At 44.1% G+C, this 25,254-nt stretch overlaps 63 non-coding genes across 63 annotated transcripts; all 63 read right to left on the reverse strand.

Moving 5' to 3' along the window:
• Positions 1 to 49: 49 nt before the first annotated feature.
• Positions 50 to 121, reverse strand: Trnaa-ugc. The gene has a single exon. It is a non-coding gene; the product is annotated as a tRNA-Ala (tRNA).
• A 375-nt stretch (positions 122 to 496) lies between these two features.
• On the reverse strand, positions 497 to 568 carry Trnaa-cgc. The gene has a single exon. It is a non-coding gene; the product is annotated as a tRNA-Ala (tRNA).
• A 205-nt stretch (positions 569 to 773) lies between these two features.
• On the reverse strand, positions 774 to 845 carry Trnaa-ugc. The gene has a single exon. It is a non-coding gene; the product is annotated as a tRNA-Ala (tRNA).
• A 375-nt stretch (positions 846 to 1,220) lies between these two features.
• Trnaa-cgc lies at positions 1,221 to 1,292 on the reverse strand. The gene has a single exon. It is a non-coding gene; the product is annotated as a tRNA-Ala (tRNA).
• A 205-nt stretch (positions 1,293 to 1,497) lies between these two features.
• Trnaa-ugc lies at positions 1,498 to 1,569 on the reverse strand. The gene has a single exon. It is a non-coding gene; the product is annotated as a tRNA-Ala (tRNA).
• A 375-nt stretch (positions 1,570 to 1,944) lies between these two features.
• Trnaa-cgc lies at positions 1,945 to 2,016 on the reverse strand. Its single transcript has one exon. It is a non-coding gene; the product is annotated as a tRNA-Ala (tRNA).
• Positions 2,017 to 2,221: 205 nt separating this feature from the next.
• Positions 2,222 to 2,293, reverse strand: Trnaa-ugc. Its single transcript has one exon. It is a non-coding gene; the product is annotated as a tRNA-Ala (tRNA).
• Positions 2,294 to 2,668: 375 nt separating this feature from the next.
• Positions 2,669 to 2,740, reverse strand: Trnaa-ugc. The gene has a single exon. It is a non-coding gene; the product is annotated as a tRNA-Ala (tRNA).
• A 205-nt stretch (positions 2,741 to 2,945) lies between these two features.
• Trnaa-ugc lies at positions 2,946 to 3,017 on the reverse strand. The gene has a single exon. It is a non-coding gene; the product is annotated as a tRNA-Ala (tRNA).
• A 375-nt stretch (positions 3,018 to 3,392) lies between these two features.
• Positions 3,393 to 3,464, reverse strand: Trnaa-cgc. The gene has a single exon. It is a non-coding gene; the product is annotated as a tRNA-Ala (tRNA).
• Positions 3,465 to 3,669: 205 nt separating this feature from the next.
• Positions 3,670 to 3,741, reverse strand: Trnaa-ugc. The gene has a single exon. It is a non-coding gene; the product is annotated as a tRNA-Ala (tRNA).
• A 375-nt stretch (positions 3,742 to 4,116) lies between these two features.
• On the reverse strand, positions 4,117 to 4,188 carry Trnaa-cgc. The gene has a single exon. It is a non-coding gene; the product is annotated as a tRNA-Ala (tRNA).
• Positions 4,189 to 4,393: 205 nt separating this feature from the next.
• Trnaa-ugc lies at positions 4,394 to 4,465 on the reverse strand. The gene has a single exon. It is a non-coding gene; the product is annotated as a tRNA-Ala (tRNA).
• A 375-nt stretch (positions 4,466 to 4,840) lies between these two features.
• Trnaa-cgc lies at positions 4,841 to 4,912 on the reverse strand. Its single transcript has one exon. It is a non-coding gene; the product is annotated as a tRNA-Ala (tRNA).
• A 205-nt stretch (positions 4,913 to 5,117) lies between these two features.
• Positions 5,118 to 5,189, reverse strand: Trnaa-ugc. The gene has a single exon. It is a non-coding gene; the product is annotated as a tRNA-Ala (tRNA).
• Positions 5,190 to 5,564: 375 nt separating this feature from the next.
• Positions 5,565 to 5,636, reverse strand: Trnaa-cgc. The gene has a single exon. It is a non-coding gene; the product is annotated as a tRNA-Ala (tRNA).
• Positions 5,637 to 5,841: 205 nt separating this feature from the next.
• Positions 5,842 to 5,913, reverse strand: Trnaa-ugc. The gene has a single exon. It is a non-coding gene; the product is annotated as a tRNA-Ala (tRNA).
• A 375-nt stretch (positions 5,914 to 6,288) lies between these two features.
• Trnaa-cgc lies at positions 6,289 to 6,360 on the reverse strand. Its single transcript has one exon. It is a non-coding gene; the product is annotated as a tRNA-Ala (tRNA).
• A 205-nt stretch (positions 6,361 to 6,565) lies between these two features.
• On the reverse strand, positions 6,566 to 6,637 carry Trnaa-ugc. The gene has a single exon. It is a non-coding gene; the product is annotated as a tRNA-Ala (tRNA).
• A 375-nt stretch (positions 6,638 to 7,012) lies between these two features.
• Trnaa-cgc lies at positions 7,013 to 7,084 on the reverse strand. The gene has a single exon. It is a non-coding gene; the product is annotated as a tRNA-Ala (tRNA).
• A 205-nt stretch (positions 7,085 to 7,289) lies between these two features.
• Trnaa-ugc lies at positions 7,290 to 7,361 on the reverse strand. Its single transcript has one exon. It is a non-coding gene; the product is annotated as a tRNA-Ala (tRNA).
• Positions 7,362 to 7,736: 375 nt separating this feature from the next.
• Trnaa-cgc lies at positions 7,737 to 7,808 on the reverse strand. The gene has a single exon. It is a non-coding gene; the product is annotated as a tRNA-Ala (tRNA).
• Positions 7,809 to 8,013: 205 nt separating this feature from the next.
• Positions 8,014 to 8,085, reverse strand: Trnaa-ugc. The gene has a single exon. It is a non-coding gene; the product is annotated as a tRNA-Ala (tRNA).
• A 205-nt stretch (positions 8,086 to 8,290) lies between these two features.
• Trnaa-ugc lies at positions 8,291 to 8,362 on the reverse strand. The gene has a single exon. It is a non-coding gene; the product is annotated as a tRNA-Ala (tRNA).
• Positions 8,363 to 8,737: 375 nt separating this feature from the next.
• Positions 8,738 to 8,809, reverse strand: Trnaa-cgc. The gene has a single exon. It is a non-coding gene; the product is annotated as a tRNA-Ala (tRNA).
• A 205-nt stretch (positions 8,810 to 9,014) lies between these two features.
• On the reverse strand, positions 9,015 to 9,086 carry Trnaa-ugc. The gene has a single exon. It is a non-coding gene; the product is annotated as a tRNA-Ala (tRNA).
• A 375-nt stretch (positions 9,087 to 9,461) lies between these two features.
• On the reverse strand, positions 9,462 to 9,533 carry Trnaa-cgc. Its single transcript has one exon. It is a non-coding gene; the product is annotated as a tRNA-Ala (tRNA).
• Positions 9,534 to 9,738: 205 nt separating this feature from the next.
• Positions 9,739 to 9,810, reverse strand: Trnaa-ugc. The gene has a single exon. It is a non-coding gene; the product is annotated as a tRNA-Ala (tRNA).
• Positions 9,811 to 10,185: 375 nt separating this feature from the next.
• Trnaa-cgc lies at positions 10,186 to 10,257 on the reverse strand. The gene has a single exon. It is a non-coding gene; the product is annotated as a tRNA-Ala (tRNA).
• Positions 10,258 to 10,462: 205 nt separating this feature from the next.
• Trnaa-cgc lies at positions 10,463 to 10,534 on the reverse strand. The gene has a single exon. It is a non-coding gene; the product is annotated as a tRNA-Ala (tRNA).
• Positions 10,535 to 10,739: 205 nt separating this feature from the next.
• On the reverse strand, positions 10,740 to 10,811 carry Trnaa-ugc. The gene has a single exon. It is a non-coding gene; the product is annotated as a tRNA-Ala (tRNA).
• Positions 10,812 to 11,016: 205 nt separating this feature from the next.
• Trnaa-ugc lies at positions 11,017 to 11,088 on the reverse strand. Its single transcript has one exon. It is a non-coding gene; the product is annotated as a tRNA-Ala (tRNA).
• A 375-nt stretch (positions 11,089 to 11,463) lies between these two features.
• Positions 11,464 to 11,535, reverse strand: Trnaa-cgc. Its single transcript has one exon. It is a non-coding gene; the product is annotated as a tRNA-Ala (tRNA).
• Positions 11,536 to 11,740: 205 nt separating this feature from the next.
• Positions 11,741 to 11,812, reverse strand: Trnaa-ugc. Its single transcript has one exon. It is a non-coding gene; the product is annotated as a tRNA-Ala (tRNA).
• A 375-nt stretch (positions 11,813 to 12,187) lies between these two features.
• Positions 12,188 to 12,259, reverse strand: Trnaa-cgc. The gene has a single exon. It is a non-coding gene; the product is annotated as a tRNA-Ala (tRNA).
• A 205-nt stretch (positions 12,260 to 12,464) lies between these two features.
• On the reverse strand, positions 12,465 to 12,536 carry Trnaa-ugc. The gene has a single exon. It is a non-coding gene; the product is annotated as a tRNA-Ala (tRNA).
• Positions 12,537 to 12,911: 375 nt separating this feature from the next.
• Positions 12,912 to 12,983, reverse strand: Trnaa-cgc. The gene has a single exon. It is a non-coding gene; the product is annotated as a tRNA-Ala (tRNA).
• Positions 12,984 to 13,188: 205 nt separating this feature from the next.
• Positions 13,189 to 13,260, reverse strand: Trnaa-ugc. The gene has a single exon. It is a non-coding gene; the product is annotated as a tRNA-Ala (tRNA).
• A 375-nt stretch (positions 13,261 to 13,635) lies between these two features.
• On the reverse strand, positions 13,636 to 13,707 carry Trnaa-ugc. The gene has a single exon. It is a non-coding gene; the product is annotated as a tRNA-Ala (tRNA).
• A 205-nt stretch (positions 13,708 to 13,912) lies between these two features.
• On the reverse strand, positions 13,913 to 13,984 carry Trnaa-ugc. The gene has a single exon. It is a non-coding gene; the product is annotated as a tRNA-Ala (tRNA).
• Positions 13,985 to 14,359: 375 nt separating this feature from the next.
• Positions 14,360 to 14,431, reverse strand: Trnaa-ugc. Its single transcript has one exon. It is a non-coding gene; the product is annotated as a tRNA-Ala (tRNA).
• A 205-nt stretch (positions 14,432 to 14,636) lies between these two features.
• Trnaa-ugc lies at positions 14,637 to 14,702 on the reverse strand. Its single transcript has one exon. It is a non-coding gene; the product is annotated as a tRNA-Ala (tRNA).
• A 3,174-nt stretch (positions 14,703 to 17,876) lies between these two features.
• Trnaa-ugc lies at positions 17,877 to 17,948 on the reverse strand. The gene has a single exon. It is a non-coding gene; the product is annotated as a tRNA-Ala (tRNA).
• A 205-nt stretch (positions 17,949 to 18,153) lies between these two features.
• On the reverse strand, positions 18,154 to 18,225 carry Trnaa-ugc. The gene has a single exon. It is a non-coding gene; the product is annotated as a tRNA-Ala (tRNA).
• Positions 18,226 to 18,600: 375 nt separating this feature from the next.
• Trnaa-cgc lies at positions 18,601 to 18,672 on the reverse strand. The gene has a single exon. It is a non-coding gene; the product is annotated as a tRNA-Ala (tRNA).
• Positions 18,673 to 19,047: 375 nt separating this feature from the next.
• Positions 19,048 to 19,119, reverse strand: Trnaa-ugc. Its single transcript has one exon. It is a non-coding gene; the product is annotated as a tRNA-Ala (tRNA).
• Positions 19,120 to 19,324: 205 nt separating this feature from the next.
• Positions 19,325 to 19,396, reverse strand: Trnaa-ugc. Its single transcript has one exon. It is a non-coding gene; the product is annotated as a tRNA-Ala (tRNA).
• A 375-nt stretch (positions 19,397 to 19,771) lies between these two features.
• Positions 19,772 to 19,843, reverse strand: Trnaa-ugc. Its single transcript has one exon. It is a non-coding gene; the product is annotated as a tRNA-Ala (tRNA).
• Positions 19,844 to 20,048: 205 nt separating this feature from the next.
• Positions 20,049 to 20,120, reverse strand: Trnaa-ugc. Its single transcript has one exon. It is a non-coding gene; the product is annotated as a tRNA-Ala (tRNA).
• Positions 20,121 to 20,325: 205 nt separating this feature from the next.
• On the reverse strand, positions 20,326 to 20,397 carry Trnaa-ugc. The gene has a single exon. It is a non-coding gene; the product is annotated as a tRNA-Ala (tRNA).
• A 375-nt stretch (positions 20,398 to 20,772) lies between these two features.
• Trnaa-cgc lies at positions 20,773 to 20,844 on the reverse strand. Its single transcript has one exon. It is a non-coding gene; the product is annotated as a tRNA-Ala (tRNA).
• A 205-nt stretch (positions 20,845 to 21,049) lies between these two features.
• On the reverse strand, positions 21,050 to 21,121 carry Trnaa-ugc. The gene has a single exon. It is a non-coding gene; the product is annotated as a tRNA-Ala (tRNA).
• A 205-nt stretch (positions 21,122 to 21,326) lies between these two features.
• Trnaa-ugc lies at positions 21,327 to 21,398 on the reverse strand. Its single transcript has one exon. It is a non-coding gene; the product is annotated as a tRNA-Ala (tRNA).
• Positions 21,399 to 21,773: 375 nt separating this feature from the next.
• Trnaa-cgc lies at positions 21,774 to 21,845 on the reverse strand. The gene has a single exon. It is a non-coding gene; the product is annotated as a tRNA-Ala (tRNA).
• A 205-nt stretch (positions 21,846 to 22,050) lies between these two features.
• On the reverse strand, positions 22,051 to 22,122 carry Trnaa-ugc. The gene has a single exon. It is a non-coding gene; the product is annotated as a tRNA-Ala (tRNA).
• A 375-nt stretch (positions 22,123 to 22,497) lies between these two features.
• Trnaa-cgc lies at positions 22,498 to 22,569 on the reverse strand. The gene has a single exon. It is a non-coding gene; the product is annotated as a tRNA-Ala (tRNA).
• A 205-nt stretch (positions 22,570 to 22,774) lies between these two features.
• On the reverse strand, positions 22,775 to 22,846 carry Trnaa-ugc. Its single transcript has one exon. It is a non-coding gene; the product is annotated as a tRNA-Ala (tRNA).
• Positions 22,847 to 23,051: 205 nt separating this feature from the next.
• On the reverse strand, positions 23,052 to 23,123 carry Trnaa-ugc. Its single transcript has one exon. It is a non-coding gene; the product is annotated as a tRNA-Ala (tRNA).
• A 375-nt stretch (positions 23,124 to 23,498) lies between these two features.
• Positions 23,499 to 23,570, reverse strand: Trnaa-cgc. The gene has a single exon. It is a non-coding gene; the product is annotated as a tRNA-Ala (tRNA).
• Positions 23,571 to 23,775: 205 nt separating this feature from the next.
• Positions 23,776 to 23,847, reverse strand: Trnaa-ugc. The gene has a single exon. It is a non-coding gene; the product is annotated as a tRNA-Ala (tRNA).
• Positions 23,848 to 24,222: 375 nt separating this feature from the next.
• Positions 24,223 to 24,294, reverse strand: Trnaa-cgc. The gene has a single exon. It is a non-coding gene; the product is annotated as a tRNA-Ala (tRNA).
• Positions 24,295 to 24,669: 375 nt separating this feature from the next.
• Trnaa-ugc lies at positions 24,670 to 24,741 on the reverse strand. The gene has a single exon. It is a non-coding gene; the product is annotated as a tRNA-Ala (tRNA).
• Positions 24,742 to 24,946: 205 nt separating this feature from the next.
• Trnaa-ugc lies at positions 24,947 to 25,018 on the reverse strand. The gene has a single exon. It is a non-coding gene; the product is annotated as a tRNA-Ala (tRNA).
• Between the last annotated feature and the right edge of the window lie 236 nt (positions 25,019 to 25,254).

A 25,254-nucleotide genomic window follows, 5' to 3' on the forward strand; every position in this document is an offset into this window, starting at 1 on the left:
ATGGAATGTCATTGTCACGTATGATAATGTAAAACACTAAAAAGATACATGGAGATGCCGGGGATCGAACCCGGGGCCTTTCACATGCAAAGCGAACGCTCTACCACTGAGCTACATCCCCAAGCTGACAGATGTGGCGGAAAGAATATGAATTGTTCCCTTGAACACTTGCACGGGCATTTTCACAGCCAGACATCATTGTCATACACACTCTCGAGCCCATCAAACGAACCTTCACACATATATCCGTGGCAAGACGACATTAGAATGTTCCACCCAACATGAAAAACGTGCTGTATTGGTTGTCAAGACGGCATATATTGCTTTTGAGCCCTTGAACAAAGGAAGGATTTTGTCAGGCCAATCTTCCCGATTGTGCTCAGCTTGGCATGTTGTAATGCGTCGTTATTTCCATGCAGTGTGGCTTCTTACATAATCCGGGTGGGGCAGAAAAAGCTTGCAGCGTCATTCATTTCAGGTTCCTTCAGCAAAAACGTGGAGATGCCGGGGATCGAACCCGGGGCCTTTCACATGCGAAGCGAACGCTCTACCACTGAGCTACATCCCCTACTCCTACTGTGTTGATTACAGGAGTTGTTAGACTCATCTGTTGCATGCATTGAGTACCCGTGAAGGTGGAAAACGTAACTACTAGATGTAGACTATTTAGAAAGTCGTAATGATGACAACTGTATAGGTAGTGTAAATCCTTTGAATGCACGATATGGAATGACATTGTCACGTATGATAATGTAAAACACTAAAAAGATACATGGAGATGCCGGGGATCGAACCCGGGGCCTTTCACATGCAAAGCGAACGCTCTACCACTGAGCTACATCCCCAAGCTGACAGATGTGGCGGAAAGAATATGAATTGTTCCCTTGAACACTTGCACGGGCATTTTCACAGCCAGACATCATTGTCATACACACTCTCGAGCCCATCAAACGAACCTTCACACATATATCCGTGGCAAGACGACATTAGAATGTTCCACCCAACATGAAAAACGTGCTGTATTGGTTGTCAAGACGGCATATATTGCTTTTGAGCCCTTGAACAAAGGAAGGATTTTGTCAGGCCAATCTTCCCGATTGTGCTTAGCTTGGCATGTTGTAATGCGTCGTTATTTCCATGCAGTGTGGCTTCTTACATAATCCGGGTGGGGCAGAAAAAGCTTGCAGCGTCATTCATTTCAGGTTCCTTCAGCAAAAACGTGGAGATGCCGGGGATCGAACCCGGGGCCTTTCACATGCGAAGCGAACGCTCTACCACTGAGCTACATCCCCTACTCCTACTGTGTTGATTACAGGAGTTGTTAGACTCATCTGTTGCATGCATTGAGTACCCGTGAAGGTGGAAAACGTAACTACTAGATGTAGACTATTTAGAAAGTCGTAATGATGACAACTGTATAGGTAGTGTAAATCCTTTGAATGCACGATATGGAATGTCATTGTCACGTATGATAATGTAAAACACTAAAAAGATACATGGAGATGCCGGGGATCGAACCCGGGGCCTTTCACATGCAAAGCGAACGCTCTACCACTGAGCTACATCCCCAAGCTGACAGATGTGGCGGAAAGAATATGAATTGTTCCCTTGAACACTTGCACGGGCATTTTCACAGCCAGACATCATTGTCATACACACTCTCGAGCCCATCAAACGAACCTTCACACATATATCCGTGGCAAGACGACATTAGAATGTTCCACCCAACATGAAAAACGTGCTGTATTGGTTGTCAAGACGGCATATATTGCTTTTGAGCCCTTGAACAAAGGAAGGATTTTGTCAGGCCAATCTTCCCGATTGTGCTCAGCTTGGCATGTTGTAATGCGTCGTTATTTCCATGCAGTGTGGCTTCTTACATAATCCGGGTGGGGCAGAAAAAGCTTGCAGCGTCATTCATTTCAGGTTCCTTCAGCAAAAACGTGGAGATGCCGGGGATCGAACCCGGGGCCTTTCACATGCGAAGCGAACGCTCTACCACTGAGCTACATCCCCTACTCCTACTGTGTTGATTACAGGAGTTGTTAGACTCATCTGTTGCATGCATTGAGTACCCGTGAAGGTGGAAAACGTAACTACTAGATGTAGACTATTTAGAAAGTCGTAATGATGACAACTGTATAGGTAGTGTAAATCCTTTGAATGCACGATATGGAATGACATTGTCACGTATGATAATGTAAAACACTAAAAAGATACATGGAGATGCCGGGGATCGAACCCGGGGCCTTTCACATGCAAAGCGAACGCTCTACCACTGAGCTACATCCCCAAGCTGACAGATATGGCGGAAAGAATATGAATTGTTCCCTTGAACACTTGCACGGGCATTTTCACAGCCAGACATCATTGTCATACACACTCTCGAGCCCATCAAACGAACCTTCACACATATATCCGTGGCAAGACGACATTAGAATGTTCCACCCAACATGAAAAACGTGCTGTATTGGTTGTCAAGACGGCATATATTGCTTTTGAGCCCTTGAACAAAGGAAGGATTTTGTCAGGCCAATCTTCCCGATTGTGCTCAGCTTGGCATGTTGTAATGCGTCGTTATTTCCATGCAGTGTGGCTTCTTACATAATCCGGGTGGGGCAGAAAAAGCTTGCAGCGTCATTCATTTCAGGTTCCTTCAGCAAAAACGTGGAGATGCCGGGGATCGAACCCGGGGCCTTTCACATGCAAAGCGAACGCTCTACCACTGAGCTACATCCCCTACTCCTACTGTGTTGATTACAGGAGTTGTTAGACTCATCTGTTGCATGCATTGAGTACCCGTGAAGGTGGAAAACGTAACTACTAGATGTAGACTATTTAGAAAGTCGTAATGATGACAACTGTATAGGTAGTGTAAATCCTTTGAATGCACGATATGGAATGACATTGTCACGTATGATAATGTAAAACACTAAAAAGATACATGGAGATGCCGGGGATCGAACCCGGGGCCTTTCACATGCAAAGCGAACGCTCTACCACTGAGCTACATCCCCAAGCTGACAGATGTGGCGGAAAGAATATGAATTGTTCCCTTGAACACTTGCACGGGCATTTTCACAGCCAGACATCATTGTCATACACACTCTCGAGCCCATCAAACGAACCTTCACACATATATCCGTGGCAAGACGACATTAGAATGTTCCACCCAACATGAAAAACGTGCTGTATTGGTTGTCAAGACGGCATATATTGCTTTTGAGCCCTTGAACAAAGGAAGGATTTTGTCAGGCCAATCTTCCCGATTGTGCTCAGCTTGGCATGTTGTAATGCGTCGTTATTTCCATGCAGTGTGGCTTCTTACATAATCCGGGTGGGGCAGAAAAAGCTTGCAGCGTCATTCATTTCAGGTTCCTTCAGCAAAAACGTGGAGATGCCGGGGATCGAACCCGGGGCCTTTCACATGCGAAGCGAACGCTCTACCACTGAGCTACATCCCCTACTCCTACTGTGTTGATTACAGGAGTTGTTAGACTCATCTGTTGCATGCATTGAGTACCCGTGAAGGTGGAAAACGTAACTACTAGATGTAGACTATTTAGAAAGTCGTAATGATGACAACTGTATAGGTAGTGTAAATCCTTTGAATGCACGATATGGAATGTCATTGTCCCGTATGATAATGTAAAACACTAAAAAGATACATGGAGATGCCGGGGATCGAACCCGGGGCCTTTCACATGCAAAGCGAACGCTCTACCACTGAGCTACATCCCCAAGCTGACACATGTGACGGAAAGAATATGAATTGTTCCCTTGAACACTTGCACGGGCATTTTCACAGCCAGACATCATTGTCATACACACTCTCGAGCCCATCAAACGAACCTTCACACATATATCCGTGGCAAGACGACATTAGAATGTTCCACCCAACATGAAAAACGTGCTGTATTGGTTGTCAAGACGGCATATATTGCTTTTGAGCCCTTGAACAAAGGAAGGATTTTGTCAGGCCAATCTTCCCGATTGTGCTCAGCTTGGCATGTTGTAATGCGTCGTTATTTCCATGCAGTGTGGCTTCTTACATAATCCGGGTGGGGCAGAAAAAGCTTGCAGCGTCATTCATTTCAGGTTCCTTCAGCAAAAACGTGGAGATGCCGGGGATCGAACCCGGGGCCTTTCACATGCGAAGCGAACGCTCTACCACTGAGCTACATCCCCTACTCCTACTGTGTTGATTACAGGAGTTGTTAGACTCATCTGTTGCATGCATTGAGTACCCGTGAAGGTGGAAAACGTAACTACTAGATGTAGACTATTTAGAAAGTCGTAATGATGACAACTGTATAGGTAGTGTAAATCCTTTGAATGCACGATATGGAATGTCATTGTCCCGTATGATAATGTAAAACACTAAAAAGATACATGGAGATGCCGGGGATCGAACCCGGGGCCTTTCACATGCAAAGCGAACGCTCTACCACTGAGCTACATCCCCAAGCTGACAGATGTGGCGGAAAGAATATGAATTGTTCCCTTGAACACTTGCACGGGCATTTTCACAGCCAGACATCATTGTCATACACACTCTCGAGCCCATCAAACGAACTTTCACACATATATCCGTGGCAAGACGACATTAGAATGTTCCACCCAACATGAAAAACGTGCTGTATTGGTTGTCAAGACGGCATATATTGCTTTTGAGCCCTTGAACAAAGGAAGGATTTTGTCAGACCAATCTTCCCGATTGTGCTTAGCTTGGCATGTTGTAATGCGTCGTTATTTCCATGCAGTGTGGCTTCTTACATAATCCGGGTGGGGCAGAAAAAGCTTGCAGCGTCATTCATTTCAGGTTCCTTCAGCAAAAACGTGGAGATGCCGGGGATCGAACCCGGGGCCTTTCACATGCGAAGCGAACGCTCTACCACTGAGCTACATCCCCTACTCCTACTGTGTTGATTACAGGAGTTGTTAGACTCATCTGTTGCATGCATTGAGTACCCGTGAAGGTGGAAAACGTAACTACTAGATGTAGACTATTTAGAAAGTCGTAATGATGACAACTGTATAGGTAGTGAAAATCCTTTGAATGCACGATATGGAATGTCATTGTCCCGTATGATAATGTAAAACACTAAAAAGATACATGGAGATGCCGGGGATCGAACCCGGGGCCTTTCACATGCAAAGCGAACGCTCTACCACTGAGCTACATCCCCAAGCTGACAGATGTGACGGAAAGAATATGAATTGTTCCCTTGAACACTTGCACGGGCATTTTCACAGCCAGACATCATTGTCATACACACTCTCGAGCCCATCAAACGAACCTTCACACATATATCCGTGGCAAGACGACATTAGAATGTTCCACCCAACATGAAAAACGTGCTGTATTGGTTGTCAAGACGGCATATATTGCTTTTGAGCCCTTGAACAAAGGAAGGATTTTGTCAGGCCAATCTTCCCGATTGTGCTCAGCTTGGCATGTTGTAATGCGTCGTTATTTCCATGCAGTGTGGCTTCTTACATAATCCGGGTGGGGCAGAAAAAGCTTGCAGCGTCATTCATTTCAGGTTCCTTCAGCAAAAACGTGGAGATGCCGGGGATCGAACCCGGGGCCTTTCACATGCGAAGCGAACGCTCTACCACTGAGCTACATCCCCTACTCCTACTGTGTTGATTACAGGAGTTGTTAGACTCATCTGTTGCATGCATTGAGTACCCGTGAAGGTGGAAAACGTAACTACTAGATGTAGACTATTTAGAAAGTCGTAATGATGACAACTGTATAGGTAGTGTAAATCCTTTGAATGCACGATATGGAATGTCATTGTCCCGTATGATAATGTAAAACACTAAAAAGATACATGGAGATGCCGGGGATCGAACCCGGGGCCTTTCACATGCAAAGCGAACGCTCTACCACTGAGCTACATCCCCAAGCTGACAGATGTGACGGAAAGAATATGAATTGTTCCCTTGAACACTTGCACGGGCATTTTCACAGCCAGACATCATTGTCATACACACTCTCGAGCCCATCAAACGAACCTTCACACATATATCCGTGGCAAGACGACATTAGAATGTTCCACCCAACATGAAAAACGTGCTGTATTGGTTGTCAAGACGGCATATATTGCTTTTGAGCCCTTGAACAAAGGAAGGATTTTGTCAGGCCAATCTTCCCGATTGTGCTCAGCTTGGCATGTTGTAATGCGTCGTTATTTCCATGCAGTGTGGCTTCTTACATAATCCGGGTGGGGCAGAAAAAGCTTGCAGCGTCATTCATTTCAGGTTCCTTCAGCAAAAACGTGGAGATGCCGGGGATCGAACCCGGGGCCTTTCACATGCGAAGCGAACGCTCTACCACTGAGCTACATCCCCTACTCCTACTGTGTTGATTACAGGAGTTGTTAGACTCATCTGTTGCATGCATTGAGTACCCGTGAAGGTGGAAAACGTAACTACTAGATGTAGACTATTTAGAAAGTCGTAATGATGACAACTGTATAGGTAGTGTAAATCCTTTGAATGCACGATATGGAATGTCATTGTCCCGTATGATAATGTAAAACACTAAAAAGATACATGGAGATGCCGGGGATCGAACCCGGGGCCTTTCACATGCAAAGCGAACGCTCTACCACTGAGCTACATCCCCAAGCTGACAGATGTGGCGGAAAGAATATGAATTGTTCCCTTGAACACTTGCACGGGCATTTTCACAGCCAGACATCATTGTCATACACACTCTCGAGCCCATCAAACGAACTTTCACACATATATCCGTGGCAAGACGACATTAGAATGTTCCACCCAACATGAAAAACGTGCTGTATTGGTTGTCAAGACGGCATATATTGCTTTTGAGCCCTTGAACAAAGGAAGGATTTTGTCAGACCAATCTTCCCGATTGTGCTTAGCTTGGCATGTTGTAATGCGTCGTTATTTCCATGCAGTGTGGCTTCTTACATAATCCGGGTGGGGCAGAAAAAGCTTGCAGCGTCATTCATTTCAGGTTCCTTCAGCAAAAACGTGGAGATGCCGGGGATCGAACCCGGGGCCTTTCACATGCGAAGCGAACGCTCTACCACTGAGCTACATCCCCTACTCCTACTGTGTTGATTACAGGAGTTGTTAGACTCATCTGTTGCATGCATTGAGTACCCGTGAAGGTGGAAAACGTAACTACTAGATGTAGACTATTTAGAAAGTCGTAATGATGACAACTGTATAGGTAGTGAAAATCCTTTGAATGCACGATATGGAATGTCATTGTCCCGTATGATAATGTAAAACACTAAAAAGATACATGGAGATGCCGGGGATCGAACCCGGGGCCTTTCACATGCAAAGCGAACGCTCTACCACTGAGCTACATCCCCAAGCTGACAGATGTGACGGAAAGAATATGAATTGTTCCCTTGAACACTTGCACGGGCATTTTCACAGCCAGACATCATTGTCATACACACTCTCGAGCCCATCAAACGAACCTTCACACATATATCCGTGGCAAGACGACATTAGAATGTTCCACCCAACATGAAAAACGTGCTGTATTGGTTGTCAAGACGGCATATATTGCTTTTGAGCCCTTGAACAAAGGAAGGATTTTGTCAGGCCAATCTTCCCGATTGTGCTCAGCTTGGCATGTTGTAATGCGTCGTTATTTCCATGCAGTGTGGCTTCTTACATAATCCGGGTGGGGCAGAAAAAGCTTGCAGCGTCATTCATTTCAGGTTCCTTCAGCAAAAACGTGGAGATGCCGGGGATCGAACCCGGGGCCTTTCACATGCGAAGCGAACGCTCTACCACTGAGCTACATCCCCTACTCCTACTGTGTTGATTACAGGAGTTGTTAGACTCATCTGTTGCATGCATTGAGTACCCGTGAAGGTGGAAAACGTAACTACTAGATGTAAACTATTTAGAAAGTCGTAATGATGACAACTGTATAGGTAGTGTAAATCCTTTGAATGCACGATATGGAATGACATTGTCACGTATGATAATGTAAAACACTAAAAAGATACATGGAGATGCCGGGGATCGAACCCGGGGCCTTTCACATGCAAAGCGAACGCTCTACCACTGAGCTACATCCCCTACTCCTACTGTGTTGATTACAGGAGTTGTTAGACTCATCTGTTGCATGCATTGAGTACCCGTGAAGGTGGAAAACGTAACTACTAGATGTAGACTATTTAGAAAGTCGTAATGATGACAACTGTATAGGTAGTGTAAATCCTTTGAATGCACGATATGGAATGTCATTGTCCCGTATGATAATGTAAAACACTAAAAAGATACATGGAGATGCCGGGGATCGAACCCGGGGCCTTTCACATGCAAAGCGAACGCTCTACCACTGAGCTACATCCCCAAGCTGACAGATGTGACGGAAAGAATATGAATTGTTCCCTTGAACACTTGCACGGGCATTTTCACAGCCAGACATCATTGTCATACACACTCTAGAGCCCATCAAACGAACCGTCACACATATATCCGTGGCAAGACGACATTAGAATGTTCCACCCAACATGAAAAACGTGCTGTATTGGTTGTCAAGACGGCATATATTGCTTTTGAGCCCTTGAACAAAGGAAGGATTTTGTCAGGCCAATCTTCCCGATTGTGCTCAGCTTGGCATGTTGTAATGCGTCGTTATTTCCATGCAGTGTGGCTTCTTACATAATCCGGGTGGGGCAGAAAAAGCTTGCAGCGTCATTCATTTCAGGTTCCTTCAGCAAAAACGTGGAGATGCCGGGGATCGAACCCGGGGCCTTTCACATGCGAAGCGAACGCTCTACCACTGAGCTACATCCCCTACTCCTACTGTGTTGATTACAGGAGTTGTTAGACTCATCTGTTGCATGCATTGAGTACCCGTGAAGGTGGAAAACGTAACTACTAGATGTAGACTATTTAGAAAGTCGTAATGATGACAACTGTATAGGTAGTGTAAATCCTTTGAATGCACGATATGGAATGTCATTGTCCCGTATGATAATGTAAAACACTAAAAAGATACATGGAGATGCCGGGGATCGAACCCGGGGCCTTTCACATGCAAAGCGAACGCTCTACCACTGAGCTACATCCCCAAGCTGACAGATGTGACGGAAAGAATATGAATTGTTCCCTTGAACACTTGCACGGGCATTTTCACAGCCAGACATCATTGTCATACACACTCTCGAGCCCATCAAACGAACCTTCACACATATATCCGTGGCAAGACGACATTAGAATGTTCCACCCAACATGAAAAACGTGCTGTATTGGTTGTCAAGACGGCATATATTGCTTTTGAGCCCTTGAACAAAGGAAGGATTTTGTCAGGCCAATCTTCCCGATTGTGCTCAGCTTGGCATGTTGTAATGCGTCGTTATTTCCATGCAGTGTGGCTTCTTACATAATCCGGGTGGGGCAGAAAAAGCTTGCAGCGTCATTCATTTCAGGTTCCTTCAGCAAAAACGTGGAGATGCCGGGGATCGAACCCGGGGCCTTTCACATGCGAAGCGAACGCTCTACCACTGAGCTACATCCCCTACTCCTACTGTGTTGATTACAGGAGTTGTTAGACTCATCTGTTGCATGCATTGAGTACCCGTGAAGGTGGAAAACGTAACTACTAGATGTAGACTATTTAGAAAGTCGTAATGATGACAACTGTATAGGTAGTGTAAATCCTTTGAATGCACGATATGGAATGTCATTGTCCCGTATGATAATGTAAAACACTAAAAAGATACATGGAGATGCCGGGGATCGAACCCGGGGCCTTTCACATGCAAAGCGAACGCTCTACCACTGAGCTACATCCCCAAGCTGACAGATGTGGCGGAAAGAATATGAATTGTTCCCTTGAACACTTGCACGGGCATTTTCACAGCCAGACATCATTGTCATACACACTCTCGAGCCCATCAAACGAACTTTCACACATATATCCGTGGCAAGACGACATTAGAATGTTCCACCCAACATGAAAAACGTGCTGTATTGGTTGTCAAGACGGCATATATTGCTTTTGAGCCCTTGAACAAAGGAAGGATTTTGTCAGACCAATCTTCCCGATTGTGCTTAGCTTGGCATGTTGTAATGCGTCGTTATTTCCATGCAGTGTGGCTTCTTACATAATCCGGGTGGGGCAGAAAAAGCTTGCAGCGTCATTCATTTCAGGTTCCTTCAGCAAAAACGTGGAGATGCCGGGGATCGAACCCGGGGCCTTTCACATGCGAAGCGAACGCTCTACCACTGAGCTACATCCCCTACTCCTACTGTGTTGATTACAGGAGTTGTTAGACTCATCTGTTGCATGCATTGAGTACCCGTGAAGGTGGAAAACGTAACTACTAGATGTAGACTATTTAGAAAGTCGTAATGATGACAACTGTATAGGTAGTGAAAATCCTTTGAATGCACGATATGGAATGTCATTGTCCCGTATGATAATGTAAAACACTAAAAAGATACATGGAGATGCCGGGGATCGAACCCGGGGCCTTTCACATGCGAAGCGAACGCTCTACCACTGAGCTACATCCCCTACTCCTACTGTGTTGATTACAGGAGTTGTTAGACTCATCTGTTGCATGCATTGAGTACCCGTGAAGGTGGAAAACGTAACTACTAGATGTAAACTATTTAGAAAGTCGTAATGATGACAACTGTATAGGTAGTGTAAATCCTTTGAATGCACGATATGGAATGACATTGTCACGTATGATAATGTAAAACACTAAAAAGATACATGGAGATGCCGGGGATCGAACCCGGGGCCTTTCACATGCAAAGCGAACGCTCTACCACTGAGCTACATCCCCTACTCCTACTGTGTTGATTACAGGAGTTGTTAGACTCATCTGTTGCATGCATTGAGTACCCGTGAAGGTGGAAAACGTAACTACTAGATGTAGACTATTTAGAAAGTCGTAATGATGACAACTGTATAGGTAGTGTAAATCCTTTGAATGCACGATATGGAATGTCATTGTCCCGTATGATAATGTAAAACACTAAAAAGATACATGGAGATGCCGGGGATCGAACCCGGGGCCTTTCACATGCAAAGCGAACGCTCTACCACTGAGCTACATCCCCAAGCTGACAGATGTGGCGGAAAGAATATGAATTGTTCCCTTGAACACTTGCACGGGCATTTTCACAGCCAGACATCATTGTCATACACACTCTCGAGCCCATCAAACGAACCTTCACACATATATCCGTGGCAAGACGACATTAGAATGTTCCACCCAACATGAAAAACGTGCTGTATTGGTTGTCAAGACGGCATATATTGCTTTTGAGCCCTTGAACAAAGGAAGGATTTTGTCAGGCCAATCTTCCCGATTGTGCTCAGCTTGGCATGTTGTAATGCGTCGTTATTTCCATGCAGTGTGGCTTCTTACATAATCCGGGTGGGGCAGAAAAAGCTTGCAGCGTCATTCATTTCAGGTTCCTTCAGCAAAAACGTGGAGATGCCGGGGATCGAACCCGGGGCCTTTCACATGCGAAGCGAACGCTCTACCACTGAGCTACATCCCCTACTCCTACTGTGTTGATTACAGGAGTTGTTAGACTCATCTGTTGCATGCATTGAGTACCCGTGAAGGTGGAAAACGTAACTACTAGATGTAGACTATTTAGAAAGTCGTAATGATGACAACTGTATAGGTAGTGTAAATCCTTTGAATGCACGATATGGAATGTCATTGTCCCGTATGATAATGTAAAACACTAAAAAGACACATGGAGATGCCGGGGATCGAACCCGGGGCCTTTCACATGCAAAGCGAACGCTCTACCACTGAGCTACATCCCCAAGCTGACAGATGTAGCGGAAAGAATATGAATTGTTCCCTTGAACACTTGCACGGGCATTTTCACAGCCAGACATCATTGTCATACACACTCTAGAGCCCATCAAACGAACCTTCACACATATATCCGTGGCAAGACGACATTAGAATGTTCCACCCAACATGAAAAACGTGCTGTATTGGTTGTCAAGACGGCATATATTGCTTTTGAGCCCTTGAACAAAGGAAGGATTTTGTCAGGCCAATCTTCCCGATTGTGCTCAGCTTGGCATATTGTAATGCGTCGTTATTTCCATGCAGTGTGGCTTCTTACATAATCCGGGTGGGGCAGAAAAAGCTTGCAGCGTCATTCATTTCAGGTTCCTTCAGCAAAAACGTGGAGATGCCGGGGATCGAACCCGGGGCCTTTCACATGCGAAGCGAACGCTCTACCACTGAGCTACATCCCCTACTCCTACTGTGTTGATTACAGGAGTTGTTAGACTCATCTGTTGCATGCATTGAGTACCCGTGAAGGTGGAAAACGTAACTACTAGATGTAGACTATTTAGAAAGTCGTAATGATGACAACTGTATAGGTAGTGTAAATCCTTTGAATGCACGATATGGAATGTCATTGTCACGTATGATAATGTAAAACACTAAAAAGATACATGGAGATGCCGGGGATCGAACCCGGGGCCTTTCACATGCAAAGCGAACGCTCTACCACTGAGCTACATCCCCAAGCTGACAGATGTGACGGAAAGAATATGAATTGTTCCCTTGAACACTTGCACGGGCATTTTCACAGCCAGACATCATTGTCATACACACTCTAGAGCCCATCAAACGAACCTTCACACATATATCCGTGGCAAGACGACATTAGAATGTTCCACCCAACATGAAAAACGTGCTGTATTGGTTGTCAAGACGGCATATATTGCTTTTGAGCCCTTGAACAAAGGAAGGATTTTGTCAGGCCAATCTTCCCGATTGTGCTCAGCTTGGCATATTGTAATGCGTCGTTATTTCCATGCAGTGTGGCTTCTTACATAATCCGGGTGGGGCAGAAAAAGCTTGCAGCGTCATTCATTTCAGGTTCCTTCAGCAAAAACGTGGAGATGCCGGGGATCGAACCCGGGGCCTTTCACATGCGAAGCGAACGCTCTACCACTGAGCTACATCCCCTACTCCTACTGTGTTGATTACAGGAGTTGTTAGACTCATCTGTTGCATGCATTGAGTACCCGTGAAGGTGGAAAACGTAACTACTAGATGTAGACTATTTAGAAAGTCGTAATGATGACAACTGTATAGGTAGTGTAAATCCTTTGAATGCACGATATGGAATGTCATTGTCACGTATGATAATGTAAAACACTAAAAAGATACATGGAGATGCCGGGGATCGAACCCGGGGCCTTTCACATGCAAAGCGAACGCTCTACCACTGAGCTACATCCCCAAGCTGACAGATGTGGCGGAAAGAATATGAATTGTTCCCTTGAACACTTGCACGGGCATTTTCACAGCCAGACATCATTGTCATACACACTCTCGAGCCCATCAAACGAACCTTCACACATATATCCGTGGCAAGACGACATTAGAATGTTCCACCCAACATGAAAAACGTGCTGTATTGGTTGTCAAGACGGCATATATTGCTTTTGAGCCCTTGAACAAAGGAAGGATTTTGTCAGGCCAATCTTCCCGATTGTGCTCAGCTTGGCATGTTGTAATGCGTCGTTATTTCCATGCAGTGTGGCTTCTTACATAATCCGGGTGGGGCAGAAAAAGCTTGCAGCGTCATTCATTTCAGGTTCCTTCAGCAAAAACGTGGAGATGCCGGGGATCGAACCCGGGGCCTTTCACATGCAAAGCGAACGCTCTACCACTGAGCTACATCCCCTACTCCTACTGTGTTGATTACAGGAGTTGTTAGACTCATCTGTTGCATGCATTGAGTACCCGTGAAGGTGGAAAACGTAACTACTAGATGTAGACTATTTAGAAAGTCGTAATGATGACAACTGTATAGGTAGTGTAAATCCTTTGAATGCACGATATGGAATGACATTGTCACGTATGATAATGTAAAACACTAAAAAGATACATGGAGATGCCGGGGATCGAACCCGGGGCCTTTCACATGCAAAGCGAACGCTCTACCACTGAGCTACATCCCCAAGCTGACAGATGTGACGGAAAGAATATGAATTGTTCCCTCGAACACTTGCACGGGCATTTTCACAGCCAGACATCATTGTCATACACACTCTCGAGCCCATCAAACGAACCTTCACACATATATCCGTGGCAAGACGACATTAGAATGTTCCACCCAACATGAAAAACGTGCTGTATTGGTTGTCAAGACGGCATATATTGCTTTTGAGCCCTTGAACAAAGGAAGGATTTTGTCAGGCCAATCTTCCCGATTGTGCTCAGCTTGGCATGTTGTAATGCGTCGTTATTTCCATGCAGTGTGGCTTCTTACATAATCCGGGTGGGGCAGAAAAAGCTTGCAGCGTCATTCATTTCAGGTTCCTTCAGCAAAAACGTGGAGATGCCGGGGATCGAACCCGGGGCCTTTCACATGCAAAGCGAACGCTCTACCACTGAGCTACATCCCCTACTCCTACTGTGTTGATTACAGGAGTTGTTAGACTCATCTGTTGCATGCATTGAGTACCCGTGAAGGTGGAAAACGTAACTACTAGATGTAGACTATTTAGAAAGTCGTAATGATGACAACTGTATAGGTAGTGTAAATCCTTTGAATGCACGATATGGAATGACATTGTCACGTATGATAATGTAAAACACTAAAAAGATACATGGAGATGCCGGGGATCGAACCCGGGGCCTTTCACATGCAAAGCGAACGCTCTACCACTGAGCTTTTTTTTTTTTTTTTTTCTTGATAAAATTTATTCACGGGAACTTATTACAGTCGCAGACAGTGCTGCCACTGCCACCACATTAATAAAAAGGTTATCACAGAAGTAGGGTGGCAGTGGATAACATTCCGATTCTAGAGACAGAAAATATGAGAAATAGTTTTTTACATTTGATTATCTAAACACGTCTTTACATATACAAAAAGAGGATTGCAGATTGAACATGCTCTTTACACGTTACATGTTACATGTTTCTATTCTAGAGGAGGTTTGAGAACAATCTCATTTCCATCTAATGTGATAAATGTATTGGTCATTATATATCTTTGAATAAAGATATGTAATTGATTCATTTTTGAATAGTGAAACAACAAAAGGCTGAAATGACGCTTAATCAAAGATTTGAAAAAAGCTTTCATGTGAAATGAGATTGTTTCCTGACTCATAATAACTCTTCTTTTAAATACAGCAATTCGATATATTGACAATACAATGTTCATGAAGGGTTTACATGACAACTTCTTTTCTGGCAGGAATCCAAACAGTAACCAGAGGTATAACTGTCCAAGACTAAACCCTGAATCTTGACAAACGTCTGTCAACATGTCAATTAATAGAGATTGCAAGGAAGATAACTCTTGGCAGAAGATAAACAAATGTAAAATGTCCTCTGTTTCATTTTGACATACAGGACAAACATCAGTGTTTGACAATCCAATTTTGCACAGTTTATCATATGTAAAGATAATATTGTGAGCAATTTTAAAATCCAACTGTATAGAGTCTGTTGATTTATCTTTCTGCCACACATTCAGCCAAATATCTTTCCAATTAATGTCCAAAGCAATATTATTCCAAAAAGAAATAGCAACTGGCTTTTTGAAGTGTTTTTGTCTGAATATTTCGTAGCAAAATTTAGCTGTTAAAACTTCAACTGACATGTCCTGTCCATCAATCGTGCAGAAGATGTCTCCCGAGGGAAGGTTTTTGCCAACATCAGACAAAATGATATTTTTCCATTCTGATGGAAGCGCGTATAAAATGATTGCATAGCATTGTTGTATAGTGTTTATGTCCATTTCAGGTAAAGTATCATGTACAATGTCTACAATAATTTGTGAGGACATGAATTTTGGAATAACTTCAAAACAAATATGTTTAATACAAATAATTCCACTTGAAACAAACGATTGAAACATCAGAGTTTTTCCATTGAAAGTAATTAATGGATTTTTGAAAAGTGGTTGATTCATGATATCATCTACATTTTGAAGCAAGGGTCTTTTCCCTCCAGTAATTTCATTCCATGCAGATAATAGCTCAGCATAAAATGGGCTTTTGTCTTGTAAATCACCCTTATTATGTTCAAGAGATAAAACATGAATTCCCAAGTTCATTTTCAGAAGATGTGACATAAAATATAGCATTGTTTGTTTCCAAATACAATTAAGCTGGGAATTAGCAAAAGCCCTCAGCAACTTAAGTCTCAGTGCATATTTTTTAAAACACAACTTTGGTATATTCAGACCACCATCTAAACAAATACCAATACAGGTATCTGATGTTATTTTGGCAGTTTTATTGTGCCACAAGAATTTACTAAACATCTGAGTAAATCTATGCTCAACCCATTGTGGGACAGGTAGTACAGTAAACGCATACCATAAGCGGGAACTCATAAGGATATTTATTACAACTGCTCTACCCTGTAGAGTAAGTTGTCTACGTAACCATGAATTTAACAATGTTTGAATTTTGTCCATTTTCTTTCTCCAATTCAACGTTTCACACATTGCTTTATCCTTGCCGAAATAAATGCCTAATATTTCAACACAATCTTTTTTGATTTTAACCGGGACGTTGATTGAACAGCCACGAAGGTTATTTTTACCCAATAACAAAACTTCTGATTTTTCGATGTTGATTTTTGCTCCCGTTCCTTCACAGTATGAGTTAACTGTGCTAAATGTTTCTTCGACGGAGTTGACATCTGAAACAGTGATTGAAGTGTCATCAGCATGTCGATATATCAAAGAATAAATGTCATTGTTGATACTTATTCCGTGGATTTCAGGATTGTTCTTAACTAGGAGATTAAGTGGCTCTGACACCAAAACGTACAGCATGGAGCTCATTGGATCTCCTTGACGAACACCACGAGTTAAAGGAAAATAAGGCGACAAATGGCCATTGCATTTAACAGAACTATGCATATCAGTATAGAGAATTTTAATCCATGAAATGAAGGAATCTCCAAAGTTAAATTTTCTGAGAATTTGAAATAAGTATTGATGTGAGACCCTGTCAAATGCTTTCTCTTGATCTATTTTGATGAGATATGAATCATCATCATCACGATTATTTACAATGTCAATAACATCTCTTAGGGAGTGAAGGTTGTTAGCTATGTCTCTTCCTGGTACACAGCAAGATTGTTCAGGGGAGACAATTGAGGACATGACATTTCGTAATCTTAATGACAACACTCTGGATATTAGTTTACAATCTACATTTATCAATGAAATAGGCCTGTAACATTTAATGTCTCTCTTGTCACCTTTCTTTTTATAAAATAAACTAATTATACTCTTTTTCATGGTACGTGAAAGACTGTTTTCTTTGTGTACACAATCGACAACTTGTATGAAGAAGGGGCATAAAATGTTCCAAAACTTCAAATAAAACTCAACTGTTAGACCATCTGGGCCTGGTGATTTATTTTTCTGCATACGTTTGAGTGCCACGGTAAGCTCACTCTGAGAAATATGTACTTCGCATGACTCTACCACTGAGCTACATCCCCAAGCTGACAGATGTGACGGAAAGAATATGAATTGTTCCCTTGAACACTTGCACGGGCATTTTCACAGCCAGACATCATTGTCATACACACTCTAGAGCCCATCAAACGAACCTTCACACATATATCCGTGGCAAGACGAAAAAAGAATGTTCCACCCAACATGAAAAACGTGCTGTATTGGTTGTCAAGACGGCATATATTGCTTTTGAGCCCTTGAACAAAGGAAGGATTTTGTCAGGCCAATCTTCCCGATTGTGCTCAGCTTGGCATGTTGTAATGCGTCGTTATTTCCATGCAGTGTGGCTTCTTACATAATCCGGGTGGGGCAGAAAAAGCTTGCAGCGTCATTCATTTCAGGTTCCTTCAGCAAAAACGTGGAGATGCCGGGGATCGAACCCGGGGCCTTTCACATGCAAAGCGAACGCTCTACCACTGAGCTACATCCCCTACTCCTACTGTGTTGATTACAGGAGTTGTTAGACTCATCTGTTGCATGCATTGAGTACCCGTGAAGGTGGAAAACGTAACTACTAGATGTAGACTATTTAGAAAGTCGTAATGATGACAACTGTATAGGTAGTGTAAATCCTTTGAATGCACGATATGGAATGTCATTGTCCCGTATGATAATGTAAAACACTAAAAAGATACATGGAGATGCCGGGGATCGAACCCGGGGCCTTTCACATGCAAAGCGAACGCTCTACCACTGAGCTACATCCCCAAGCTGACAGATGTGGCGGAAAGAATATGAATTGTTCCCTTGAACACTTGCACGGGCATTTTCACAGCCAGACATCATTGTCATACACACTCTCGAGCCCATCAAACGAACCTTCACACATATATCCGTGGCAAGACGACATTAGAATGTTCCACCCAACATGAAAAACGTGCTGTATTGGTTGTCAAGACGGCATATATTGCTTTTGAGCCCTTGAACAAAGGAAGGATTTTGTCAGGCCAATCTTCCCGATTGTGCTCAGCTTGGCATGTTGTAATGCGTCGTTATTTCCATGCAGTGTGGCTTCTTACATAATCCGGGTGGGGCAGAAAAAGCTTGCAGCGTCATTTATTTCAGGTTCCTTCAGCAAAAACGTGGAGATGCCGGGGATCGAACCCGGGGCCTTTCACATGCGAAGCGAACGCTCTACCACTGAGCTACATCCCCAAGCTGACAGATGTGACGGAAAGAATATGAATTGTTCCCTCGAACACTTGCACGGGCATTTTCACAGCCAGACATCATTGTCATACACACTCTCGAGCCCATCAAACGAACCTTCACACATATATCCGTGGCAAGACGACATTAGAATGTTCCACCCAACATGAAAAACGTGCTGTATTGGTTGTCAAGACGGCATATATTGCTTTTGAGCCCTTGAACAAAGGAAGGATTTTGTCAGGCCAATCTTCCCGATTGTGCTCAGCTTGGCATGTTGTAATGCGTCGTTATTTCCATGCAGTGTGGCTTCTTACATAATCCGGGTGGGGCAGAAAAAGCTTGCAGCGTCATTCATTTCAGGTTCCTTCAGCAAAAACGTGGAGATGCCGGGGATCGAACCCGGGGCCTTTCACATGCAAAGCGAACGCTCTACCACTGAGCTACATCCCCTACTCCTACTGTGTTGATTACAGGAGTTGTTAGACTCATCTGTTGCATGCATTGAGTACCCGTGAAGGTGGAAAACGTAACTACTAGATGTAGACTATTTAGAAAGTCGTAATGATGACAACTGTATAGGTAGTGTAAATCCTTTGAATGCACGATATGGAATGTCATTGTCCCGTATGATAATGTAAAACACTAAAAAGATACATGGAGATGCCGGGGATCGAACCCGGGGCCTTTCACATGCAAAGCGAACGCTCTACCACTGAGCTACATCCCCAAGCTGACAGATGTGGCGGAAAGAATATGAATTGTACCCTTGAACACTTGCACGGGCATTTTCACAGCCAGACATCATTGTCATACACACTCTCGAGCCCATCAAACGAACCTTCACACATATATCCGTGGCAAGACGACATTAGAATGTTCCACCCAACATGAAAAACGTGCTGTATTGGTTGTCAAGACGGCATATATTGCTTTTGAGCCCTTGAACAAAGGAAGGATTTTGTCAGGCCAATCTTCCCGATTGTGCTCAGCTTGGCATGTTGTAATGCGTCGTTATTTCCATGCAGTGTGGCTTCTTACATAATCCGGGTGGGGCAGAAAAAGCTTGCAGCGTCATTCATTTCAGGTTCCTTCAGCAAAAACGTGGAGATGCCGGGGATCGAACCCGGGGCCTTTCACATGCAAAGCGAACGCTCTACCACTGAGCTACATCCCCTACTCCTACTGTGTTGATTACAGGAGTTGTTAGACTCATCTGTTGCATGCATTGAGTACCCGTGAAGGTGGAAAACGTAACTACTAGATGTAGACTATTTAGAAAGTCGTAATGATGACAACTGTATAGGTAGTGTAAATCCTTTGAATGCACGATATGGAATGACATTGTCACGTATGATAATGTAAAACACTAAAAAGATACATGGAGATGCCGGGGATCGAACCCGGGTCCTTTCACATGCAAAGCGAACGCTCTACCACTGAGCTACATCCCCTACTCCTACTGTGTTGATTACAGGAGTTGTTAGACTCATCTGTTGCATGCATTGAGTACCCGTGAAGGTGGAAAACGTAACTACTAGATGTAGACTATTTAGAAAGTCGTAATGATGACAACTGTATAGGTAGTGTAAATCCTTTGAATGCACGATATGGAATGTCATTGTCCCGTATGATAATGTAAAACACTAAAAAGATACATGGAGATGCCGGGGATCGAACCCGGGGCCTTTCACATGCAAAGCGAACGCTCTACCACTGAGCTACATCCCCAAGCTGACAGATGTGGCGGAAAGAATATGAATTGTCCCCTTGAACACTTGCACGGGCATTTTCACAGCCAGACATCATTGTCATACACACTCTCGAGCCCATCAAACGAACCTTCACACATATATCCGTGGCAAGACGACATTAGAATGTTCCACCCAACATGAAAAACGTGCTGTATTGGTTGTCAAGACGGCATATATTGCTTTTGAGCCCTTGAACAAAGGAAGGATTTTGTCAGGCCAATCTTCCCGATTGTGCTCAGCTTGGCATGTTGTAATGCGTCGTTATTTCCATGCAGTGTGGCTTCTTACATAATCCGGGTGGGGCAGAAAAAGCTTGCAGCGTCATTCATTTCAGGTTCCTTCAGCAAAAACGTGGAGATGCCGGGGATCGAACCCGGGGCCTTTCACATGCGAAGCGAACGCTCTACCACTGAGCTACATCCCCTACTCCTACTGTGTTGATTACAGGAGTTGTTAGACTCATCTGTTGCATGCATTGAGTACCCGTGAAGGTGGAAAACGTAACTACTAGATGTAGACTATTTAGAAAGTCGTAATGATGACAACTGTATAGGTAGTGTAAATCCTTTGAATGCACGATATGGAATGACATTGTCACGTATGATAATGTAAAACACTAAAAAGATACATGGAGATGCCGGGGATCGAACCCGGGGCCTTTCACATGCAAAGCGAACGCTCTACCACTGAGCTACATCCCCTACTCCTACTGTGTTGATTACAGGAGTTGTTAGACTCATCTGTTGCATGCATTGAGTACCCGTGAAGGTGGAAAACGTAACTACTAGATGTAGACTATTTAGAAAGTCGTAATGATGACAACTGTATAGGTAGTGTAAATCCTTTGAATGCACGATATGGAATGTCATTGTCCCGTATGATAATGTAAAACACTAAAAAGATACATGGAGATGCCGGGGATCGAACCCGGGGCCTTTCACATGCAAAGCGAACGCTCTACCACTGAGCTACATCCCCAAGCTGACAGATGTGGCGGAAAGAATATGAATTGTTCCCTTGAACACTTGCACGGGCATTTTCACAGCCAGACATCATTGTCATACACACTCTCGAGCCCATCAAACGAACCTTCACACATATATCCGTGGCAAGACGACATTAGAATGTTCCACCCAACATGAAAAACGTGCTGTATTGGTTGTCAAGACGGCATATATTGCTTTTGAGCCCTTGAACAAAGGAAGGATTTTGTCAGGCCAATCTTCCCGATTGTGCTCAGCTTGGCATGTTGTAATGCGTCGTTATTTCCATGCAGTGTGGCTTCTTACATAATCCGGGTGGGGCAGAAAAAGCTTGCAGCGTCATTCATTTCAGGTTCCTTCAGCAAAAACGTGGAGATGCCGGGGATCGAACCCGGGGCCTTTCACATGCGAAGCGAACGCTCTACCACTGAGCTACATCCCCTACTCCTACTGTGTTGATTACAGGAGTTGTTAGACTCATCTGTTGCATGCATTGAGTACCCGTGAAGGTGGAAAACGTAACTACTAGATGTAGACTATTTAGAAAGTCGTAATGATGACAACTGTATAGGTAGTGTAAATCCTTTGAATGCACGATATGGAATGTCATTGTCCCGTATGATAATGTAAAACACTAAAAAGACACATGGAGATGCCGGGGATCGAACCCGGGGCCTTTCACATGCAAAGCGAACGCTCTACCACTGAGCTACATCCCCAAGCTGACAGATGTAGCGGAAAGAATATGAATTGTTCCCTTGAACACTTGCACGGGCATTTTCACAGCCAGACATCATTGTCATACACACTCTCGAGCCCATCAAACGAACCTTCACACATATATCCGTGGCAAGACGACATTAGAATGTTCCACCCAACATGAAAAACGTGCTGTATTGGTTGTCAAGACGGCATATATTGCTTTTGAGCCCTTGAACAAAGGAAGGATTTTGTCAGGCCAATCTTCCCGATTGTGCTCAGCTTGGCATGTTGTAATGCGTCGTTATTTCCATGCAGTGTGGCTTCTTACATAATCCGGGTGGGGCAGAAAAAGCTTGCAGCGTCATTCATTTCAGGTTCCTTCAGCAAAAACGTGGAGATGCCGGGGATCGAACCCGGGGCCTTTCACATGCGAAGCGAACGCTCTACCACTGAGCTACATCCCCTACTCCTACTGTGTTGATTACAGGAGTTGTTAGACTCATCTGTTGCATGCATTGAGTACCCGTGAAGGTGGAAAACGTAACTACTAGATGTAGACTATTTAGAAAGTCGTAATGATGACAACTGTATAGGTAGTGTAAATCCTTTGAATGCACGATATGGAATGACATTGTCACGTATGATAATGTAAAACACTAAAAAGATACATGGAGATGCCGGGGATCGAACCCGGGGCCTTTCACATGCAAAGCGAACGCTCTACCACTGAGCTACATCCCCTACTCCTACTGTGTTGATTACAGGAGTTGTTAGACTCATCTGTTGCATGCATTGAGTACCCGTGAAGGTGGAAAACGTAACTACTAGATGTAGACTATTTAGAAAGTCGTAATGATGACAACTGTATAGGTAGTGTAAATCCTTTGAATGCACGATATGGAATGTCATTGTCCCGTATGATAATGTAAAACACTAAAAAGATACATGGAGATGCCGGGGATCGAACCCGGGGCCTTTCACATGCAAAGCGAACGCTCTACCACTGAGCTACATCCCCAAGCTGACAGATGTGGCGGAAAGAATATGAATTGTTCCCTTGAACACTTGCACGGGCATTTTCACAGCCAGACATCATTGTCATACACACTCTCGAGCCCATCAAACGAACCTTCACACATATATCCGTGGCAAGACGACATTAGAATGTTCCACCCAACATGAAAAACGTGCTGTATTGGTTGTCAAGACGGCATATATTGCTTTTGAGCCCTTGAACAAAGGAAGGATTTTGTCAGGCCAATCTTCCCGATTGTGCTCAGCTTGGCATGTTGTAATGCGTCGTTATTTCCATGCAGTGTGGCTTCTTACATAATCCGGGTGGGGCAGAAAAAGCTTGCAGCGTCATTCATTTCAGGTTCCTTCAGCAAAAACGTGGAGATGCCGGGGATCGAACCCGGGGCCTTTCACATGCGAAGCGAACGCTCTACCACTGAGCTACATCCCCTACTCCTACTGTGTTGATTACAGGAGTTGTTAGACTCATCTGTTGCATGCATTGAGTACCCGTGAAGGTGGAAAACGTAACTACTAGATGTAGACTATTTAGAAAGTCGTAATGATGACAACTGTATAGGTAGTGTAAATCCTTTGAATGCACGATATGGAATGTCATTGTCCCGTATGATAATGTAAAACACTAAAAAGACACATGGAGATGCCGGGGATCGAACCCGGGGCCTTTCACATGCAAAGCGAACGCTCTACCACTGAGCTACATCCCCAAGCTGACAGATGTAGCGGAAAGAATATGAATTGTTCCCTTGAACACTTGCACGGGCATTTTCACAGCCAGACATCATTGTCATACACACTCTCGAGCCCATCAAACGAACCTTCACACATATATCCGTGGCAAGACGACATTAGAATGTTCCACCCAACATGAAAAACGTGCTGTATTGGTTGTCAAGACGGCATATATTGCTTTTGAGCCCTTGAACAAAGGAAGGATTTTGTCAGGCCAATCTTCCCGATTGTGCTCAGCTTGGCATGTTGTAATGCGTCGTTATTTCCATGCAGTGTGGCTTCTTACATAATCCGGGTGGGGCAGAAAAAGCTTGCAGCGTCATTTATTTCAGGTTCCTTCAGCAAAAACGTGGAGATGCCGGGGATCGAACCCGGGGCCTTTCACATGCGAAGCGAACGCTCTACCACTGAGCTACATCCCCAAGCTGACAGATGTGACGGAAAGAATATGAATTGTTCCCTCGAACACTTGCACGGGCATTTTCACAGCCAGACATCATTGTCATACACACTCTCGAGCCCATCAAACGAACCTTCACACATATATCCGTGGCAAGACGACATTAGAATGTTCCACCCAACATGAAAAACGTGCTGTATTGGTTGTCAAGACGGCATATATTGCTTTTGAGCCCTTGAACAAAGGAAGGATTTTGTCAGGCCAATCTTCCCGATTGTGCTCAGCTTGGCATGTTGTAATGCGTCGTTATTTCCATGCAGTGTGGCTTCTTACATAATCCGGGTGGGGCAGAAAAAGCTTGCAGCGTCATTCATTTCAGGTTCCTTCAGCAAAAACGTGGAGATGCCGGGGATCGAACCCGGGGCCTTTCACATGCAAAGCGAACGCTCTACCACTGAGCTACATCCCCTACTCCTACTGTGTTGATTACAGGAGTTGTTAGACTCATCTGTTGCATGCATTGAGTACCCGTGAAGGTGGAAAACGTAACTACTAGATGTAGACTATTTAGAAAGTCGTAATGATGACAACTGTATAGGTAGTGTAAATCCTTTGAATGCACGATATGGAATGTCATTGTCCCGTATGATAATGTAAAACACTAAAAAGATACATGGAGATGCCGGGGATCGAACCCGGGGCCTTTCACATGCAAAGCGAACGCTCTACCACTGAGCTACATCCCCAAGCTGACAGATGTGGCGGAAAGAATATGAATTGTTCCCTTGAACACTTGCACGGGCATTTTCACAGCCAGACATCATTGTCATACACACTCTCGAGCCCATCAAACGAACCTTCACACATATATCCGTGGCAAGACGACATTAGAATGTTCCACCCAACATGAAAAACGTGCTGTATTGGTTGTCAAGACGGCATATATTGCTTTTGAGCCCTTGAACAAAGGAAGGATTTTGTC

This window comes from Haliotis rufescens, unplaced genomic scaffold (genome assembly GCF_023055435.1).
Source record: "Haliotis rufescens isolate VD_foot unplaced genomic scaffold, xgHalRufe1.0.p SCAF_54, whole genome shotgun sequence".
Lineage (NCBI taxonomy): Eukaryota > Metazoa > Mollusca > Gastropoda > Lepetellida > Haliotidae > Haliotis > Haliotis rufescens.